The sequence below is a fragment of the Mauremys mutica genome, unplaced genomic scaffold, assembly GCF_020497125.1.
Source record: "Mauremys mutica isolate MM-2020 ecotype Southern unplaced genomic scaffold, ASM2049712v1 000750F_np12_subseq_52377:182968_obj, whole genome shotgun sequence".
Taxonomy (NCBI): Eukaryota; Metazoa; Chordata; order Testudines; family Geoemydidae; genus Mauremys; species Mauremys mutica.
The window spans coordinates 66,076-87,980 of NW_025423045.1; the positions used below are offsets into that span (position 1 = coordinate 66,076).

Consider the following 21,905-nt stretch of genomic DNA (forward strand, 5'->3'; position numbering starts at 1 on the left):
AAGATGTGATGTTTTCTCCCCTGGGAATTGGTTTAATTTCAGTCACATAGTATCAGTTTATCAATAAAACAAGAGAATCAATGTCCTGCAAGTCATTCAACACACAATGGAGGGAAAAAGGGACGGGACTGTACAATGAGCTGTTGGAGTTATCCTGGTATTACAATGTTTGGTTTATTTTTTAAAAAAAATTTCTTTACTTCCCTCTCCCTTTTAGACTCAGAGCCTTTAAGGTCAGAAGGGACCAATGTGATCATCTAGTCCGACCTGCACCTTGCAGGACAAAAGACCCCACCCACCCACTCCTGTAATAGACCCGGGAGGGGAGGCAGCTCTGTGCTCTGCCCCTACCCCAGGCAGCACATGGAGGCCCTCTGCTCCCCTCCCACAATGGGTGTACAGAGATGTGCCAGCAGCACTGAGGTGGCTCCCTGCCCACTCGGCCTCCATCCCTCCGTGATGCTTCCAGAAGTGGTTGGCATGTCCCAGCATCCCCTGGGGTGGGGGGAGTGTCTCCATTCACTGCCTCTGCCCCGAGTACCAACTCCGCAGCCCCCATTGGCCAGGAACTGCAGCCAATGGGAGCTCTGGGGGCGGCACCAACAGGCAGCGACACACAGAGAGCCCCTGGCACGGCCCACCTAGGACCTGCTTCCGCAGGGTTGTGTGTACCGGTCACTTTGGGAGCTGCAGTGCCTGGGGTAAGCGCCACCTCTCCTGCACCCCTACCCCCTCCCCCAGCGCAGAGCCCGCACCCCGCACCCAAATTTCCTCCCAGAGCTTTGCTTGTCATACTTTCACCCAGAACCATCCTTCTTCTCCTGGGCTGCAAGTAGCCATCCCTGGGAAGCCAGGAGGCAGGCACAGGATTCTACCTCCCAGCAGCCAACTGCACCTCCCCAGGCTTTGCAGAATGAATGGTAACACTCTACTAACCCCACTTAACCACACTAAGGTGTTTAGCTTCTGCCCTGCCTTCCTCAGCTCGACTTTCCTCTTTTGCCCCATTCCTGCCTCACTTCCTCCTTTGGCAAGTCATGCAAAGGAAGCCAGCAGGAAGAGGCCAACCTCCAAGGGCAGAGGAGACCAAGCCACAAGGCTTCAAAAGGTGACTGGCCAAGGTCCTCTAGCTTTCCCCTGCTTATGCTAAGGCTTTTTCTCAGCTCATTTCACCACCCTCTGTCCTGCAGGGGTTGAGTTTATCGCAGGTGTTACCCAAAATTGGGCCAGCTAGTAAGCGTAGGGAGGACTAATGACCCACCAGAGTTTGATGGAAAGCAGCACGTTTGTTATACTGACAGCTAAGCTCAAAAGAAGAAGTGGGGGGTGTCACACTCACACTTGCATACTCACGCTCCCAGGACTGTCACAGCACTGGAGATGTCAGGATTCTGCAAGGTAAGTGTCCCTCAATGCAGCTATGGACGGTGCGATGAAGGTAAGTCTTCCTGAGGCACAATGAAATACAACACAGAGAATCACTGGCCAGGCGGTCCGGGCAAAGGGCATTCACTGGAGGTACAAGCTTGTGAGTGCTCTCCTGAGCACATGGCCTCTTCCCCTTTTAAGGACCTGCACCTAATGGCCTGCGACTAGAGATGACTTGCCTGCATCTGGTTGGTCACACTCCACCTTGGGCAGTGTCCATGCTCTGGGTGTGTGAGTGCTGCATAATTCGAGTCCCAGACTCCTTGTCTACCTGGGAGCTCTTCTGCTCTTCAACCAGCCCATTCATCCCACCAGCATTCCAGGAGGGAGCGGGAGGGGAAAAGCCACTTCACAGGCATTCAGAGAGGGAGAGGAGACAAAAGTGGGAGCAGGGGAAGTATAACAGACCTTCTGAGCATAGAAATCACTGCTGCTCCTACAACAGCAGGGATAGGCCAGTAGGAGCTGGGAAAATTAAGCCACCATGTTTCTGCCTCATTTCAAACCAGGGACCTTTTGCATGTTAGGCAAATGTGATAACCACTACACTACAGAAACTCTGTTGCAGTGCTTTGCCCCTCCCTTCATAAGAATGGCCATACTGGGTCAGACCAAAGGTCCATCCAACCCCGCATCCTATCTGCCAACAGTGGCCAATGCCAGGTGCCCCAGAGGGACTGAACCTAACAGGTAATGATCAAGTGATCTCTCTCCTGCCATCCATCTCCACCCTCTGACAAACAGAGGCTAGGGACACCATTCCTTACCCATCCTGGCTAATAGCCATTCATGGACTTAACCTCCATTCATTTATCTGCAAAGAGTATTTGTGGCACCTTAAAGACTAACAAATTTATTTCAGCTAAGCTTTCATGGGCTAAAATCCACTTCATCAGATTCATACAGTGGAAAATACAGTAGGAAGATATATATATATAGAGAGAGAGAGAGAGAGAATATGAAAAAATGGGTGTTGCCATACACACTATAACAAGAGTGAGCAGTTAAGGTGAGCTATTATCAGCAGGAGAAAAAAACCTTTTGTAGTGATAATTGGGATGGCCCATTTCCAACAGTTGACAAGAAGGTGTGAGTAACAGTAGGGGGACAAATAAACATGGGGAAATAGCTTTACTTTGTGTAATGACCCATCCACTCCCAGTCTTTATTCAACCCTAATTTAATGGTGTCCAGTTTGCAAATTAATTCCAATTCAGCAGTCTCTCATTGGAGTCTGTTGTTGAAGGTTTTTTGTTGTAATATTGTGACTTTTAGGTCTGTAATCAAGTGACCAGGGAGATTGAAGTGTTCTCCGACTGGTTTTTGAATGTTATAATTCTTGACATGTGATTTGTGTCCATTTATTATTTTACGTAGAGACTGTCCAGTATGGCCAATGTACATGGCAGAGGGACATTGCTGGCACATGATGGCATATATCACATTGGTAGATGTGCAGGTGAACGAGCCTCTGATAGTGTGGCTGATGTGATTAGGTCCTATGATGGTGTCCCCTGAATAGATATGTGGACAGAGTTGGCAACAGGCTTTGTCGCAAGGATAGGTTCCTGGGTTAGTGTTTTTGTTGTGTCATTGCTGGTAAGTATTTGCTTCAGGTTGGGGGGCTGTCTGTAAGCAAGGACTGGCCTGTCTCCCAAGATCTGTGAGAGTGAGGGATCGTCCTTCAGGATAGGTTGTAGATCCTTGGTGATGCACTGGAGAGGTTTCAGTTGGGGACTGAAGGTGACGGCTAGTGGCGTTGTTCCTTTCGTTGTTGGGCTTGTCCTGTAGTAGGTGACTTCTGGGTACTCTTCTGGCTCTGTCAATCTGTTTCTTCACTTCAGCAGGTGGGTATGGTAGTTGTAAGAACACTTGATAGATATCTTGTAGGTGTTTGTCTCTGTCTGAGGGGTTGGAGCATATATGGTTGTATCTTAGAGCTTGGCTGTAGACAATGGATTGTGTGATGTGGTCTGGGTGTAAGCTGGAGGCATGTAGGTAAGTATAGCGGTCAGTAGGTTTCCAGTATAGGGTGGTGTTTATGTGACCATCGCTTATTAGCACTGTAGTGTCCAGAAAGTGGATCTCTTGTGTGGACTGGTCCAGGCTGAGGTTGATGGTGGGATGGAAATTGTTGAAATCATGGTGGAATTCCTCAAGGGTTTTCTTTTCCATGGGTCCAGATGATGAAGATGTCATCAGTGTAGGGCAAGTAGAGTAGGGGCGTTAGGGGACGAGAGCTAAGGAAGCGTAATTTTAAGTAAGCCATAAAAATGTTGGCATAGTGTGGAGCCATGTGAGTACCCATAGCACTGCCGCTGACTTGAAGGTATACATTGTCCCCAAATGTGAAATAGTTATGGGTGAGGACAAAGTCATAAAGTTCAGCCACCAGGTTTGCCGTGACATTATCGGGGATACTGTTCCTGACGGCTTGTAGTCCATCTTTGTGTGGAACGTTGGTGTAGAGGGCTTCTACCTCCATAGTGGCCAGGATGGTGTTTTCTGGAAGATCACCAATGGATTGTAGTTTCCTCAGGAAGTCAGTGGTGTCTCGAAGATAGCTAGGTGTGCTGGTAGTGTAGGGCCTGAGGCGGGAGTCTACACAGCCAGACAATCCTGCTGTCAGGATGCCAATGCCTGAGATGATGGGGCATCCAGGATTTCCAGGTTTATGGGTCTTGGATAGCAGATAGAATATCCCTGGTCGGGGTTGTAGGGGGTGTGTCTGTGCAGAATTCTTCTGTGCTTTTTCAGGGAGTTTCTTGAGCAGATGGTGTAGTTTCTTTTGGTAACTTTTGGTGGGATCAGAGGGTAATGGCTTGTAGAATGTGGTGTTAGAGAGCCGCCTAGCAGCCTCTCGTTCATGTTCCAACCTATTCATGATGATGACAGCACCTCCTTTGTCAGCCTTTTTTATTATGATGTCAGAGTTGTTTCTCAAATAAATTTGTTAGTCTCTGAGGCCTGGTCTACACTAGGACTTTAAATCAAATTTAGCAGCGTTAATTCGAATTAACCGCTCAACCGTCCACACCAGGAAGCCGTTTAATTTGACCTAGAGGGCTCTTTAGTTCGAATTCGGTACTCCACCCCGACGAGGGGAGTAGCGCTAAATTCGACATGGCTATCTCAAATTAGGCTATGTGTGGATGCAAATCGAACTTAGTAGCTCCGGGAGCTATCCCACAGTGCACCACTCTGTTGACGCTCTGGACAGCAGTCGAAGCTTGGATTCTCTGACCAGCCACACAGGAAACGACCCGGGAAAATTTGAATTCCTTTTCCTGTCTGGGCACTTTGAATCTGATGTCCTGTTTGGACATCGGGGCGAGCTCAGCAGCACCTGCAACGATGCAGAGCTCTCCAGCAGAGGAGTCCATGCAATCCCAGAATAGAAAGAGGTCCCCAGCATGGACAGACCATGAAGTCCTGGATCTGATCGCTGTGTGGGGCGATGAGTCTGTGCTTTCGGAGCTGCGCTCCAACAAACGGAATGCAAAGACCTACGAGAAGGTCTCCAAAGCCATGGCACTCAGAGGATACAGCCGGGATACAACGCAGTGCCGCGTGAAAATCAAGGACCTGAGACAAGGCTACCAAAAAGTCAGAGCGGCAAACGGACGCTCCGGAGCCCAGCCCCAGACATGCCGCTTCTACGAGGCACTGCATGCCATTCTAGGTGGGTCTGCCACCACTGCCCCACCAGTGACCGTGGACTCTGAGTATGGGATAGTGTCGACGGGCAGTTCCTCGGCGATGTTCGCCGATGGGGAAGATGAGGAAGGGTTTGTGGAGGACGACGCAGGCAACAGCGTTTACAATACCGCTTTCCCCGACAGCCAGGATCTCTTCATCACCCTCACAGAGATCCCCTACCAACCCTCCCCGGCCGTTAACCCGGACTCAGAATCAGGGGAAGGATCAGTCGGTAAGTGCTATAAACAAGGAAACATTTATTTTTTAAAAAACAGGAATAAAAAATATATAAAAACTATATAAAAACTTTTCCATATAAAACTATATAAAAAGAAGGTCCACACATATAGGGATGGAACAGAAATCCTCCTGGGACACTTCCACGAAGCTCTCGTACAGGAGCTCGAAAAGCCTCCGCAGGAGGTTCCTGGGGAGAGGTGCCTTATTTGGTGCTCCGTGGAAGCACACTCTTCCGCGCCAGACCATCCTAATGTACAGCGGAATCATTGCCTCCACCAGCATGGCAGCATACGGTCCTGGTCTGTGCAGGGATTTTAGCAGCATCCTCTCTCTCTCTCTCCGAGTGACCCGCCTCAGGGTAATCTCGTTCGGCGACTGCTGCATCTAATTAGGGCAATTAGTGTACTGTTACTATTGTGAATGCTTGACTTTTACTTTGCATAGCAATGACCTTCGTTTAACAGCCACGTGTTGGAGGTCACAGAGGAAAAGCATACAGTGATCTTTCCCGGGCACAGCCGCGAGGGGCTGGAACAGGGTCAGACTTTATGCTTTCCAGATTGCCTTCAGCGGGAGGGCACAGCTATCCATTAACTGTTAAGCAGCCTATAGTGTAGTGCTTACCAGGCCTGGCTGCTACACGGATTCAGCTGCACCGCCCCGCTTGTCCGATCTCCTGTGCAAGACCGCAGCCAATGAAAGCGTATTCCGAAATCTCGAACTTGTCCTGAGAGCTCGTGAGACTAGGTTCCCTGTATGGTCTTGTTCACAGAAACTGACTAGACTGTGTTCAGTGTTCGCAAACATGTATCTTTTCAAGGAAATCACTTCCTTTTTCCCATCACACAGCTGCGGCTCTTTCACGAACTGCCCCGGCATCCCCCTCACAGAGGCTGGCGCAGATTAGGCGGCGAAAGAAAAAGACTAGGGACGACATGTTCTCGGAACTGATGGCTTGCTCCAGAGCCGAGGCGGCCGAGCAGAGACAGTGGAGGGAGACCCTATGTCAGCACCAGCGCTCACACAGCGAACGGGAGGACAGGTGGCGACAGTAAGACCAGCAGGCGACTCAAACGCTGCTTGGGCTAATGAGGGAGCAAACGGACACGCTCCGGCGCCTTGTAGATGTTCTGCAGGACCGCAGGCAGGAGCAGAGAGCCCCCCTGAACTGTATCTGCAACCGCCTTCCCCCGCCACAAAGTCCTGTCCCCCCCTCACCCAAAATCACAAGGAGGGGTGCTAGGGGCCGTGAAAACTGTCACTCCACCCCAGCAGAGCGCTCATGTACCAAACAGCTCTCATGCCATAAATTTTGAGAAGTGCTTCCCTTCCTGGATCACCCAGTTCCAAATCCAAGTTTCATCCCCCCACTGTGTAGTTGAGTATTAAGAGTAGTTTGTTGTTATTCACTGTTTCCGTCACGTTTTCCTTGTCAGAAGACTTTGTGTGAAGGGGGGGAGGGGTTTTTTAATTGCATAGGACAGCCTCCATTACCAGGGTACAGACTTGGGGGCAGGATCAACAGCAGGACACACACAGACTGCAGTCACTAGGCACCAGGGTCAGTCTGTGAGGTGTATGCTGCCCCGGGTCAGTCTGTGAGGTGTATGCTGCCCCAGGGTCCTAGCGCCTGCCATCCACAAATGGCAAGGCAGGCTGCCCTTACCATGCCCTTCCACCCTAGCCACGAGCCTCTCCGATGCCCTGAGCCCCAGCAAGAGCCCTCATCCATGGACACATACTCACCCTTCCCACACACCCCTCACCCCTTCCTACGCCCCAACCCCCAGCCCAGAGCCTGCATCCAAACTCCGTCCCAAAGACGGCACCCCTCACCCCTTCCTGCAAACCCACCCCTTCCTGCACACCCACCTGCAACCGTCCTCCCCCCAGAGACCGCTGTAGGAGCAGGAGCCTGTCATTCCTCTAGTGTAGAAGCGGTCTGTACATCAGTGCACACCGTACCCACCACAGTCCGCGTCCATGTTTCAACCCTTGAACAGGAATTCATAATAAAAGAAAACTTTGTTAATAATCAGTGTTCCATTAAATTTATTTTAAAACGTGTGTTGGAAGGGGGGAAACCTGGAGAACGGGGTATGTAACCGCAGATCGAAGTCAACAGTCACTGAAACAGGCTCAGGTTCAGCTTCTCTGTAAATCAACTGGAGAGTCATAGGTTACCCTGCTCTCCGAGGAACCTAGCTTTCAAAGCCTCCCGGATGCACAGCGCTTCCCGCTGGGATCTTCTATCGGCACGGCTGTCTGGCTGAGCGTAATCATCAGCCAGGCGATTTGCCTCAACCTCCCATCCCGCCATAAAGGTCTCCCCCTTGCTCTCACAGAGATTGTGGAGCACACAGCAAGCAGCAATAACAACGGGGATATTTTTTTCGCTGAGGTCCGAGCGAGTCAGTAAGCTCCGCCATCTCCCCTTGAGACGTCCGAAAGCACACTCCACCACCATTCTGCACTTGCTCAGCCGGTAGTTGAAGAGCTCCTTCTCACTGTCCAAGGTGCCTGTATAGGGCTTCATGAGCCAGGGCATTAGCGGGTAGGCTGAGTCCCCGAGGCTCACTGTAGGCATCTGCACATCCCCAACCGTTATTTTGTGGTCCGGGAAGAAACTACCTGCCTGGAGGCGTTTAAACAGACCAGAGTTCCTGAACACACGCGCGTCATGAACCTTGCCCGGCCACCCGACGTAGATGTTGGTAAAACGTCCCCTATGGTCCACCAGTGCTTGCAGCACCATAGAAAAGTAGCCCTTTCGGTTAATGTACTCGCTGGCCTGGTGGGCCGGTCCCAGGATAGGGATGTGAGTCCCATCTATAGCCCCACCGCAGTTTGGGAATCCCATCGCGCCGAAGCCATCTATGACGACCTGGACGTTTCCCAGGGTCACTACCTTTGAGAGCAGTTGCTCAACGATTGCGTGGGCTACTTGAATCACAGCAAGCCCTACGGTAGATTTGCCCACGCCAAAGTGGTTCGCTACTGACCGGTAGCTGTCTGGCGTTGCAAGTTTCCAGAGGGCTATGGCCACTCGCTTCTGCACAGTCAGGGCTGCTCGCATCCGGGTGTCCTGGCGCTTCAGGGCAGGGGCCAGCAAGTCACAGAGTTCAAGGAAAGTGCCCTTACGCATCCTGAAGTTTCGCAGCCACTGTGATTCATCCCAGACCTGCAGCACTATGCGGTCCCACCAGTCCGTGCTTGTTTCCTGGGCCCAGAATCGCCGTTCCACACCATGAACTTGACCCATTGCCACCATGATCTCCACTGTGCGGCGTACCCTGCTTTGTGAGAGGTCTGCGCCACTCTGTGACTTCCTGTCCTCACCGCGCTGATGGAGCCTCCTCGCCCGATTTCTCAGTAGCTGACTGTGGAAGAGGTGGACGATAAGGTGCGAGGAGTTGACAACGGCCATAAGTGAAGCGATGATCGCAGCGGGCTCCATGCTCGCAGTGCTGTGGCGTCCGAGCTGTAACCGACCAGAGAAGGGCGCGAACAGATTTCCTGCCGGCGCTTTCAAGGAGAGAGGGCGGGAGTGACGGTTGAATGATGACAGTTACCCAAAACCACCCTCGACACATTTTTTCCCCCAGCAGGCATTGGGGGCTCTACCCAGCATTCCAATGGGCAGTGGGGACTGCGGGAACTGTGGGATAGCTTCCCACAGTGCACCGCTTCCAAAGTCGACGCTGGCCCCGTTACTGTGGACTCAGACAGTCGAATTAGTGTATTTAGTGTGGATACACAAATTCGACTTCATAAGGTCGAATCCACAAATTCGAATTAAGTAGATTCGAAATAGTCTTGTAGTGTAGACGTACCCTAAGGTGCCACAAGTACTCCTCGTTCTTTTTGCTGATACAGACTAACACGGCTACCATTCTGACACCTGTTAATTTATATAATTCTCCTTTAAACCCTGCTATAGTCCTAGCCTTCACAGCATCCTCAGGCAAGGAGTTCCACAAGTTGACTGGGCGCTGTGTGAAGAACCTCCTTTTATTTGTTTTAAACCTGCTGCCCATTAATTTCATTTGGTGGCCTCTAGTTCTTATATTATGAGAACAAGTAAATAACTTTTCCTTATTCACTTTCTGCACACCACTCATGATTTTATATACCTCTATCACATCCCCCTTAGTCTCCTCTTTTCCAAGCTGAGAAGTCCTAGTCTCTTTAAAAAGTCCTGTGGCACCTTATAGACTAACAGACTATCTGTTAGTCCAGGGGTAGGCAACCTATGGCATGCATGCTGAAGGCGGCACGTGAGCTGATTTTCAGTGGCACTCACACTGACCGGGTCCTGGCCACCGCTCCAGGGGGCTCTGCATTTTAATTTAACTTTAAATGAAGCTTCTTAAACATTTAAAAAAACTTATTTACTTAAAAAAACTTATTTAGTTAATTATATATTATAGACTTATAGAAAGAGACCTTCTAAAAATGTTAAAATGTATTACTGCCATGTGAAACCTTAAAAATGAAGACTCGGCACACCACTGCTGAAAAGTTGCCGACCCCTGTGTTAGTCTATAAGGTGCCACAGGACTCTTTGTTCCTTTTTACAGATCCAGACTAACACGGCTACCCCTCTGATACTAGTCTCTTTAATCTCTCGTCATATGGGACCCATTCCAAACCCTAATCATTTTAGTTGCCCTTCTCTGAACCTTTTCTAGTGCCAGTATATCTTTTTTGAGATGAGGAGACCACATCTGTATGCAGTATTCAAAAGTGGGTGTACCATGGATTTATATAAGGGCAATAAGATATTCTCCATCTTATTCTCTATCCTTTTTTTAATGATTCCTACCATCCTGTTTCCTTTTTTAATTGTCACTGCACACGGTGTGGTCATCTTCAGAGAACTATCCATGATGACTCCAAGATCTCTTTCCTGATTAGTTGTAGCTAACCATTCACAGAATTCCCACTACAGTCATCTGACGAAGTGGGGATTCACCCATGAAAGCTTATGCTCCTGTATGTCTGTTAGTCTATAAGGCAGCACAGGACTCTTTGTAGCTTTTTACAGATCCAGAATAACACAGCTACCCCTGTGATACTCAAAAAGACAGTGTCCCCTGGTGGGTGTAAATCACTGACCTTTCTCCTCTCTGAGCACTGACTGCCCCTCTGTTTCCTTGCCTTTCAGTCTGTGCAGATGGGACCTTTCCTTCCAGTGCTGGAGGATTTGCCCTTCTCATCTACCCTTGTCCCAAGCAGCAGAGCGGGTGGGAATTCTACATGTACCAAGGTGACTTCGGAGAAGAAGCCCCCCCAGACCTTCCATGCAATTGACACTTGCCCCTGACTCAGCAGGGAGACTGCTGGGCCACATCCCCTCTAGGCATAAGCAAAGAAACAGGGTGAAAAAATAAACCTGGAGACACTGGGGAATTGAACCCAGGAACTCATACATACAAAGCATGCACTCTACCACTCAGCTACACCCCCAGATGGCTTGGGGGGTCTATGGGTCACACTCCGAGCCCTCCTGTTCCCAGCAAATCCAGTGACCTAAAAGCTTCACGAGAAGCCCATTCCCCCCTCTGAGGGTCAGTCCTGCTCTCCTGGAGGTTACTTGTTCATAGGGGTCACTTTGCAGCAGGGCCAGATTCTATGTGTGGGGCAGAGAGAGTTTGTGCCCTAGACTCAGGGTGCAGAGATACACTCAGCCCTCTCCTCTGCATTGGGCGGGGGGTGCTGCCACCTCGTGCTGCAATGTCATGGTGGGGGGTGCTGTGAGTAGCTCATCTCACCCTGGTGGCAGAAGTGGTGTGGGGAGCTCCAGCTGTTTCTAGGATCCACTATTTCCACCTGCCTGTAAAGTCCAGCTTTCCCCAGCACATTCACTGCAGTGCAATTGGGTCACTGTTTCCATGGCTGAACAGCAAAGAATCACTCCCAGTTTCCCTTCTATCTGCAGCAGGATTAGCCTGTGTCAGTGGTTAATGAGGTGGATCTAGTTGTAGATTGTTATTCATTCCCCACCTTGACAATTCACACAGTCCCTTTCCTACTCAAATCCCCAGCACCTCGGTGATCCTGGTAGCAGGGGTTGGGTCCTGAGATTTTCAGGGTCCTTTTTCCCCTCCACCTGGAGTGAACTCAGCTTTTCCCCCATCCCAGACATTCCATGAAATAACAACAGGGGCATAAAGAAAGAGGGGAGGGAACATCTCACGGCCAGGGCTGGATGTGCCCAGGGCCCCCTGCTTGTCCATTGTTTCCATGGAATTTGGCCCCCTGCTTTGCACAAGGGACAGAGAAAGATCTTGCTGTTCCTGTGTCTGTGCAAAGAAAATTGTGCTTCTGTATGAAAGAGAGGCAGGAAATGGCCCCATGATGAGACAATAGCCTCAGGATTAAGACCTAAGGACTCAGGCTGAGACCTGATAGAACTGCACTCATCTGGGATTTAACAAATTGTCTTCCATGGAGCAGGGCCAGATCCAGCGTTTTTGCCACCCCAAGCGAAAAAAAATAATAAAATAAAATGGAAAAAAGCCACAATTTGCAGCACTTCAGCCGCAGCTCTACCACTACCGCTTGTGGGGGCAATTCAGTGGCAGGTCCTTCCCTCCAAGAGGGACTGAGAGGGCCAGACCTGCCTTTGTGCCTCCCCTTTTTAATGACCACCCCAGGATCTTGCTTGTTGCTCTGGTGCCAGCCCTGCCATGGAGAAACTGGGAAGATGGGGGAAATCAGGAAAAACCCATCAATTTGTTTACACTGCAACTGAAGATTTTTTTGATTTAAAGTCACTTTTCCCTGACTGGGAATTGAACCCAGCCCATGGCAGTGAAAGTGCCAAATCCTAACCACTGGACCGGTGAAGAGAGTAGCTTTCTTCTCACTCATGCTACACTTTCTTAGGCTACTTTCTAGCCACTTTCTGAAGCTGCTCCATTGTCCATTCCCTGAGGGGCTAAGAGCAGAGAACCCCTGTGCTCAGGGTCACAACCTGAGCCCAACCCAAGCCACTGAAACAAACTCAAATGATGCTTCAGCTTCCTCCAGCAGGATGACAGAGCAATACAAAGAAAACCCATGAGGAACAATCCTCCTCTGCCTTCATTTACCCCATTGCAACCCTCTCAGCAGCCCACTCTTGCAGGAAGGACACTGAGCTGATAGGAGCTCTGGCATAGAGACCAAGGGAGGGGTGTTGCTCCCCCTGGGTGAGAGCTGATCACAGTCTGACTCTGTGTAACGGGGCTCTGAGCTTTGCCATCTTGTGAGTTCTGTGTCCTCAACAAGCAACCACAGTGCTGACCCCTCCCGATCCTTCTGCTGGGAGCATGGGGATTGCACAACAGCTACAAGCCCTTTTCCCGTCTCCTTGTCCCCCTCGGCTTCCCCGGCCCTTCCCCACAAATGGTTCTATCAGGCGCTGGAGGGATCTAAGGACCTGCAGGTTTCCCTCACCCACCTCTTAAGGCAAACAGTGATTCCCTTCTCTGACACTCCTGGGCCTGGGCTTCTTTTGAGTTTTTCCCCAGGGGACCTGATTCCCTGTGAAAATGTGTGTGTGTGGCGTGTGGGGAACTGGCTTGTCTGCCCCCCTCTCTGGGAGCTGAGAAGCTTTTTCAGACTCTCCCCCACTAGATGAGTCCAACAGCACCTCCCTCTGGTGGTAGGAGAATCCTAAATTCCACCCTCCCACCCTGGTTACTCTGACCAGCTGATGGCGACAGCATGCTAAATCAACCCCAGCTCTCTGGTCTAGAAAGCAGCATCTAACCAGCCTTGTGACAGCTCCGGTTTGCTTGCTGGAGACATAACGAACCAGGAAAGAAGGCAAATGTCAGACAGGGAACCTCAGCTCACAAATAAACACCCTCAGGGCTCCTTCTACATGGAGACTGGGCAGTTGACTGACTTTAAATCCGGCTAACCCAGTTGGTAGAGCATGAGGCTCTTAATCCCACCATCATAAATCCAAGCCCCATGGTGGGTGGTAGTGACAGCCCTTAGGTGTCACTCTTCTGCTAATAGTCACAGACCAAAATGAAACAAACTTTCTATGCTCTTCGGCAGGTCATGTTTCTTCCTCTCTCTGAGCTTCAGTAAAACATGAAGAGAGACCAAACTGACATTTGCATCCTCTGTTAAGAGAGGATTTTCTCCTCTTCCATTCTACCCCAGGCAAGAAGAGGGGATAATAACCATTTAACAGATGATTGCAGAGAGAAAAGTTTGGTCTTTATAAATAGGACGATGATCAATTGGTCTCCATGTCCACTGACGGTAGGACAAGAAGTAATGGGCTTAATCTGCAGCCAGGGAGATTCACGTTAGATGTTGGGAACAGCTTTCTAACTCTGAGTGTAGTAAAGCTCTGGAATAGGCTCCCAAGGGTGTCTGTGGAGTCGCTGTCCTTGGAGGTTTTTAACAACAGGTTGAACAAACCTCTGTCAAGGATACTCTCCATATACTTGGTCCCATAGACAACCTGCTCTGGCTCTGGTTCCCTCCTTCTGCTCCCTGCCTGGGCCGGCTGCTGTGGGCACTTGACCCCACATGGCCCTGATGCATCATCTCTGCTTGGCCCTGCCTCAGCAGCGAGGGCTGGATTTCATGACCTCTCCAGGGCCCTTGCAGCCGTACAGCTCTGTAATTCGATGCCATCGCAATGTAATATAAACAACAACAAAAGTGAAAACACCCCAATCTAACATCTAACAATTCAGCGTGAAATAACATTCCACAGCACAAAGTGCAAAGCCCGAAAATTCAGCGCCATGCAAATGAACGCCCCATAGGGCAAAATGACACACTGCAAAAGAGCTCAGCTCAAAACGACACAACACAAGGCAGTGCAAAAACCATACAACACGAAACAATGTGTCAGAGTGCAAAGTGACACTGTGCAAAACAGCTCAGTGTGGAATAACGACACAGCACAAACCCACACAACAGAATCCTATAGAAAGGTAGGGCAGGGAGGGACCCCAAGAGTCAGGGCCAAGTATCCCTAGGCCACCCCGACAGGTGTTTGTATAACCCCTTCTTATAACCCTCCAATGAAGGAGATTCTGCAACTTTCCACTGGGCCCTCTGCCATGCAATCGACAACTCTTGGCTTGGCTTGTGGTTAAGGGCAACTCTGTGGCTCATAAAATCTGGATTCAGTTCCCAGTTTTGCCCTCTGAGCAAACATGGACAAATTGCACCATATCTTTGCGGCTCAGTTTCTCCTTCTATAAAATGGGAACTGCCCTCCCACACTTTGTCCATTTCCCCTGTGAGCTCTTGGCAGCGAGGACTCTCTCTCTCCCTGTGAGTTGTACAACTTCCGGCAGAATCAGGGCCACCACCCTCATCAGGATCTCTGCAGTGCCTGGCACAACTGGAGCACCTGCTCTTGGTTGGGGCATCTGCAATACCCAGCACAGCAAGGGCCCCAATCTGGGAACCATACGATTTTTGTAAGTCCATTTTTAGCCTTCAAGTTCAGCCAGAAAACATGGCCCAAGAGTCTCAGAAGAACCAAGAAAAAAATAACATTACTCCCAAAAGGCAGCAGTTCTTAAACATAAGCAACCCTTGGGATTTTTTAGGCCTGACTCCTGGTTATTGAGTGTTGGATGCTGCATAGATAACGAATATTATAATTAATAACTATCTGCCCCGGTCATCATGGGGCTCTCTATTTATCATCTCGCAACGACTCTAGGTTCAACTTGCTCAGGTTAGAAAGAAAGATTTATTTTTTTTTATTGCGAGCCTGGAAATAGTCTCCGGTGTGCAAGTCAGAGCGGGATTATTTCGAGTTCATGCACCTTTATCACTAATGGAGTAAAGGAATGTACAAACCAATGAAGCCTTAACATGTCATTTGCATCCTCAAGGCTTGTCTCTGTGGCAGGATCTCAAGGACACACAGAGATGTTACCCGGTGTCAGGAGGAGAGAGGAAAGCACTTTCCCTCGTGTATTTCCCCAGGCTGTTGTGCAAGGCAGCAGAGGCACTTTAGGGCATTTTCTGTCACTGATTTTTTCATGTTGGTGTGGGAGGAAAGACTTAGACCTGCCCACTTTCTGAACGTGTGAATGGGAAGTGACCAAGTGGTGAGTTAACCATGATGCTGTTGCACAGGATTTGACTGGAACTAGAAAACAAAAAGCCCTTACAGTGGAACTCTTGGGTGAACAGAATGATCTGATTTGTATTCAACCTTGGAAGGCAATAGATTGTTACATCAGTCAGAACAGCCTGGTTTGGTTTGTTTGTTTGGTTCATTGGTTGTTTTCCCTGATAAATTGCAGAGGATTCAGAGAAGAGCCACAGGAACGATTAAAGGCTTGAGCAGGGAGAGAAGTTTAAAAAGAAACCGAACCTTTCCTCCGCCTGCCGGCTGTGACTGCTGAGGACATTTTCCTTCTCTGCTCCAGGGTCACTCTTCTGTCAGATTCTCAGCAAGTCAGGCCCACTGCAGACTATGGCAGAGCAGTTTGGTAATAGGCTGCAGGACTCACCCTGTGAGAATGTAGCTGCTGTAGCACCTTGACTGTCCATGGGCCAAATCCTGCAGCCCTGGATAATCTCCCACTGATGGCGATGGGAATTGAGCCTTTGTAACTAGCTGCTGGTACCTGCGGTCTCAGCTATGGATTAAACTGGTGGCAAACACAGCTTCAGCCAAAGACGTGAAGGATGTAAGAGCAAAGCTGGCCCTGGGGAGCTGCTGCAGTCCCATCAGCACAGCTGGAAGGGAGAAGAGGAAAAACTCCCTAAAGTGCTGGGAGCAACACTGAGAAAAGGAAGTATCAGAGGGGTAGCTGTGTTAGTCTGGATCTGTAAAAGCAGCAAAGAGTCCTGTGGCACCTTATAGACTAACAGACGTTTTGGAGCATGACCTTTCGTGGGTGGATACCCACTTCATCCAATGCAGGTTAAAAACACTTATCTTAAACTGGAACTGCCTGTTATTAAAGGCTGGTTTCCCCAAGTCAGTTCCATAAGCTCTGCTAGAAACACCCTGGGTTCTCTCCTGCCTTGGTGGGAACTGGAGGGAATTGTCCCCTGCTGCCCTTGGCTCCAGGCTGGTTTTTCTGGGGAGGGGACGTGGAATTGATTTGTTTGCTGTTGAGAAGGGAGCTGGGCCAGTTCTCAGGGAACGAGAACTCCCAGCATCTTCCCAGCCCAACCCAGGCTGCTGCCTTGTCCCAGCCTCTGTTCCCCTGGGGGCCCTGCATGTTTGACTCTAGAGCAGGCCGGGAGCAGCAGCTGAGGCAGAGGACAGCCTGGGCCGGGCAGAGAAGAAGGAGTTTAGCCAGCAAAAAAGGTAAAATGGCAGTGGAGTGTTACCTTGGACTCGACGGCATTTCTCCATTGGTCTGTCTGCTTTGGGGCAGGGACAATAACACGTCCTGCTCCATTCGTTATTTCAAAGGGCGGTTTAGGATTTTCATTCTCACACACGGTGCACAAAGCAGGACTCAACCTTTGCCGTAAATTAAACAAGCCGCTCACAGATTCTGGCAACCACAATGAGCATTTGGGTGAGAGCTCAGACCTGCCCCTGTCCCATCTGTGTGGGGACTGGACCACTGACCTACCCGCTCCTAACTCCCAAACTTTCAGTAACTCTATTATCAGTGCCTGTGAGTGTTATTTAAACCATAAGAAAAACCACACTGGGCTAGACCAAAGGCCCATCTAGCTCTGAATCCTGTCTTCTGACAGTAGCCAATGCCAGGTGCCCCAAAAGCCACTCCCCAAGGTACCAGTGGGAGTTGAACCCAGGATCTCCTGTTTACTAAACAGGTGCTTTAACCAGCTAAGCCATGGTGCCTGCTGTTAGTTAAAAGCATGATGTCTGCCCAAACCTGACTGTCTGCCAACCCCCACAGGGGCCTGACAAGCTTTGCTTGTGTTTGGATTCTGTAAAGCAGAGGAGCAGGTGAAGTTTTACTCCTAAGGTGGGTGTGTGATTCTTTGCACAGGTCTATGCTACAAAATTAGGTTGGTTTAACTACATTACTCAGGGGTGTAAAAAAATTTACCCCCCCCCAAGCAATGCAATTCTATCAACCTAACCCATGTGTAGATAGCGCTGTGTCAACAGGAGGGCTTCTTCCATCAACAGAGCTTGGGGAGGGACTTGGTTAGTGAAGACCCAGAGAACAGGTGGCCCATGACTCTTGCATGTCGGGAGGCTGGGCATGAGCTCTGGAAGCTCCCTAGAAGCTAGTCCACCTCTTGCTCGCTCCTCTCCTCCCTCCTCCTTACCTGCTGCTCGTGCCTCTACACCCTCTGCCCCAAGGTCTGCCCACCACCCACACCTCTCTGCCCCTCCTGTGACACCCATCCTATCCACCACCCACACCTCTCTGCCCCATCCGTGACACCCATCCTGCCTGCCACCCACACCTCTCTGCCCCTCCTGTGACACCCATCCTATCCACCACCCACACCTCTCTGCCCCATCCGTGACACCCATCCTGCCTGCCACCCACACCTCTCTGTCCCCTCCCCTGCCCAGCCCAGCCCACTGCTTGCACCTCTCTGCTCCCCCCCTGAGACCCGCTGTGCCCACCTCTTTCTTCATGCTGCTGTTGTTATTCCATGAATCATCAAGGATGGAATGAAAAGCTGAGTTTACTCCAGGGTGAGGAAAGAAAGGAGCCACCAAGCCCCTGGCAAAGCTCAGTGCCCCAGAGAAAACCTGCCCCCTGCTATCGCAATCACTGATGTGCTGGGGATATGGCGGGAAAGGGACTGGCTGAATTAAGGCAGGGCCCAGGGGATGGGAGGAGCTGGGGGGGAGCACTGGGGGCTGGCAGGGAAGTGACTCTGCACAAGCGGCCCCTCCTCAGCCCATCTCTGCCCCCCTGTGTCTGTGGCTCCCAGCGCTGCTGGCCCCACTGACAACTCCCCTTTCCCCCCCCCGGCTCTGGCTCCCCTCAGGAGCGGCCGATCCAGCTCCAGGAGCACACGGGCCCCCTGGGAACGGGACAGGGGTCAAGTGTCCCAGCCAGAGGGGAAGGGGGCAGCCCAGGAGTTCTCAGACGGGGGGTTACAGCCCCTCATGGGGGGGGGTGAGGTTATTATGTGGGGGTCACAAACCGCCCAGCTCTGCAGGATGCAGCAGTGAGGGTGGCAATGGAGCAAAGTCTGCTGTGAAAAGTGATATTGACAAATGTCTTCACACCCCCAGTGTTCAACAGTAACTATTTTAAAAACCCTTTTCTGCTTATAACAATAATTCAATCGACGTGTGTTCTAGGCTGAATTTAAAAGTGGGGAGAAAAGTTAAACTCATTTTAAAGAATTGGGTTATAAATTAAGCATTTCAAATAACATTAAATATGAAAAAATGTGTTTTGAATTGATGGGGGGGGTCGCACTCAGCACCTTGCTTTGTGCAAGGGGTCACCAGTTCCAAAAGTTTGAGCCCCACTGGGTTACACAGGGAAAGAGCAAAGGGAGACACTGAAACAGGCCTGCAGGGGAAACCCCCGGGGAGAGGGGTTCCCAGCTCACACATCTTCCCCGCTCCAGTTCCTGCCCCATCCCTGGGTTGTATCTCCAGTGCCGAGGCCATCACAGATCCCCTCTCTGCCCAGGGGGCTTGCACAGGTAGCTTCTTCTGCCGGGCCTCTGCCTCACTGAATAACTGCATAAATTCACTGGTGCTCCTCCCCTCCCCCTGCTTCTCTCTGTGACCCTTCTGCCAGCTGGAGTCGGCAGCAACATGGCCCAGGGCTCAATATCTTGGGGATCCTTTTAAACAACACAACACAGAACCTGCTCGAGCCCCCACCCAGTAACCTGGGACAATCCCACACCACCCCTGGGTGTCTCTAGGGGCAATACTTCCCCTCCCCAGCACCCAGTCTGAGGCTGTGTCTACACTACCAATGCCAACAACGGGTTCCGCTCGACAACGATTCACAGCAGTGCGGCCCGACACACGGTCATTTTCATCCTCTGAGTCAGGAAACCCACAAAAGCCTCTTCTTTTGTACTGGGGCAGGCAAAAATAAGGGGACACTAAATTATTCTGATTGCTAAAAGCAGGTTTAGGGGGTTCTGTATTTTTGAAAAAAAATCAGTACTGATCCTTCTAACTAGCAGCATGAGATAAAGAAAAGAACCTGGACAAACCTTGTCAGTAATGGCTAATGTCCTAAATGGGAAATCAGCAGCGGTTTGTAGCTGGGGGAGCGAACAGTCTGAATGTGTGTGACCCGACCCCAGCCCCCAGCCCCACATAGCAGTAGGGCTTGGCACTCTCTGTGCATTGGTGTGGTGGCTGAGTGGTTAACCAAGCAGTGACAATCCAAGCAGGTTCCCTGAGTCGGTTTCACTCCTCAGGAGATTCTGCATAAAAAAAAAAAAAAATTCTGTGCACAATATTTTAAAATTCTGCAAATTTTATTTGCCAATAAATAAATATGGAGGCTCCAGCATGGTAGAGGGGAGCAGAGGCTCCTGGATGCCCAGAGGTGGGATATCACCCTGCAGCCCCCTCTCGCCTCCAGGGAAACAGACTTGGTGGTGAGGCTGCACCTCTCTGCTGCCTACTCCAGGAGCCCCAAAAAGACTCCCCAGAACTGCTCATGAGGGGTGCATGTGCCTTCCCTTTGCTTCCCCATCAGAAAGTCAGAAAGCCTGATCAGCTGGCCCTGGGAGATTTGAAAGGGCCCAGGGGCTCCTGCTACCACTACCGGCAGCACAGCGGGACTAAAGCGGATTCCTGCCCACCCTCGCTCTGCACGGCGCACCACTCCCAGAAGCATCTGGCACATCCCTGCGGGGTGTGTCTCTCACATGCTGCCCCCACCCCAAGTACCAACTCTACCATTGGAACTGCAGCAATGGGAGCTGCAGGGGTGGTGCCTGCAGGCAGTGGCTCCAGGAGATCCCCCCGCCCTCCTCCATATAGGCCTTCTCCATGTAGGCGTTGCTGCCAGATGGGGGTGTGGGTCACTTTCGGGAGCTGCCCAAGATAGGTGCCACACCCCAACCCCCTGCTCCAGCCCAGATCCTGCACCCTGCCCACACCTAAACTCCCTCCCAGCACCTGCCACTGCCCCCCTGCACCCCAACCCCCTGATCCAGCCCAGAGCCCACATCCAAACTCCCTCCCAGGGTCTGCCCCCCATCTCCCCTGCACCCCAACCCCCTGCCCAGCCCCAGAGCCTGCACCTCATGCACTCAAACTCCCTCCCAGAGCCTGCACCCCCTCCTGCACCCAAACTCACTCCCACAGGCTGCCACCGCCCCCACCCCCTGCCCATCCCAGAGCCTGCACCTGATGTACCCAAACTCTCTCCTAGAGACTTGGGGGGGGGGGGGGAAGGGGCGAGGAAGGAAGGGCAGGACTTGGACCCATTCTGGGCATCTCCAAAAGTTATATAAACCTGGCAACCCTGAGCTGGAGCCCTGGTCACTGCACATCTCTCTCCTTACAGGGGGGACTCTGTGGGGCAGGGTGCTGCTGGGGCTTTATTCTTCCTTTAATGGCTGTGGAAGGGGGAACAGGGAGAGAATTTGCTCCTCTGTTCTCTGCGGAACACGTGCAGGCAGCGGGATTATTTCCAGGGCTGTAACAAAACACAAGCTAGCAGAAGGGGGAAGGGGCTTCCTGCAGGATGGATTCCCAGTGCAGCTCCCAAGCTGTGCCCAGGGGATTTAGACGCTTTAGCGGCAGGTGATTGACACGTGCTGGGTCCCACCCCCAGCGCTGAACTGACCCGCGCTCGGTGCATTCTCCGCCGGGGGCTCCTTGGTCTGATGGTTCAGCAGCACCAGCCCCGCCCCCGCTTTTCCCCTGGGCAGACCCGGCCCCTCTCCTGCCCCCTCCGGGCTGAGGCGGGTCCCGCTTCCCCGCGTGTCCCAACCCCCCTGCGAGGGGCCCGGGGGTGGGGCCAGGCCCGGGGAGGAGCCGCCCCTTCCTGCCCCCCCGCGTCCCGGCCCCCGCCCCTGTGTGCGGCAGCGGGGCCATGGCCCGGGCCGGGAGCGCAGCGCGGAGGCTGCTCCAGCCCTGCAGCCCGCGGGGCGGCGCGGTGGGGCCGGGAGGGGGGCGGGGCCGGGGACACGCGTGGGGCGGACACGCTCCTGCCGGGAGGGGCCGGGGCCGGGGGCTGTTCGGGGCCGGTTATTACGGGGGGGTCACAAGCCCACCCCCGGCTCTGCCGCTCCCCGGGAACAGGCGGGGGGGGGTCTGAGAGGCACCGGCGGGGAGAGGGGGCGGGGCCGGGGGGAAGGAGGAGCGGTGGGGGGAGGGTCAGGCTGGCCCCGGGGACCTCCCTTCCCTGGGCTGGAGAGGGCGGAAGCGCCCTGGGGCAGGCTGGGAAATGTAGTTCCGGACTCTCCCTGGACAGGAAGTGACGTCGGCGAGGGAGGCGGAGCCGGACTGCGAACGGAGGCGGGGCTGTTGGAGCCTCTCCCGGAGCCAGAGAAGAGTTTTGTGTCTCCCGGCTCTGGGCATGCGCAGATCGGGGGCGGGGCGGAGTGTGATCAGCTGCTGGGTGAGCGCCGCGCGGCTCCTCCCTTGTGAGCCGGGAGCC

At 52.0% G+C, this 21,905-nt stretch overlaps 1 non-coding gene across 1 annotated transcript; it reads right to left on the minus strand.

Moving 5' to 3' along the window:
- Positions 1–17,108: 17,108 nt before the first annotated feature.
- TRNAT-AGU lies at positions 17,109–17,182 on the minus strand. The gene has a single exon. It is a non-coding gene; the product is annotated as a tRNA-Thr (tRNA).
- Positions 17,183–21,905: the final 4,723 nt, after the last annotated feature.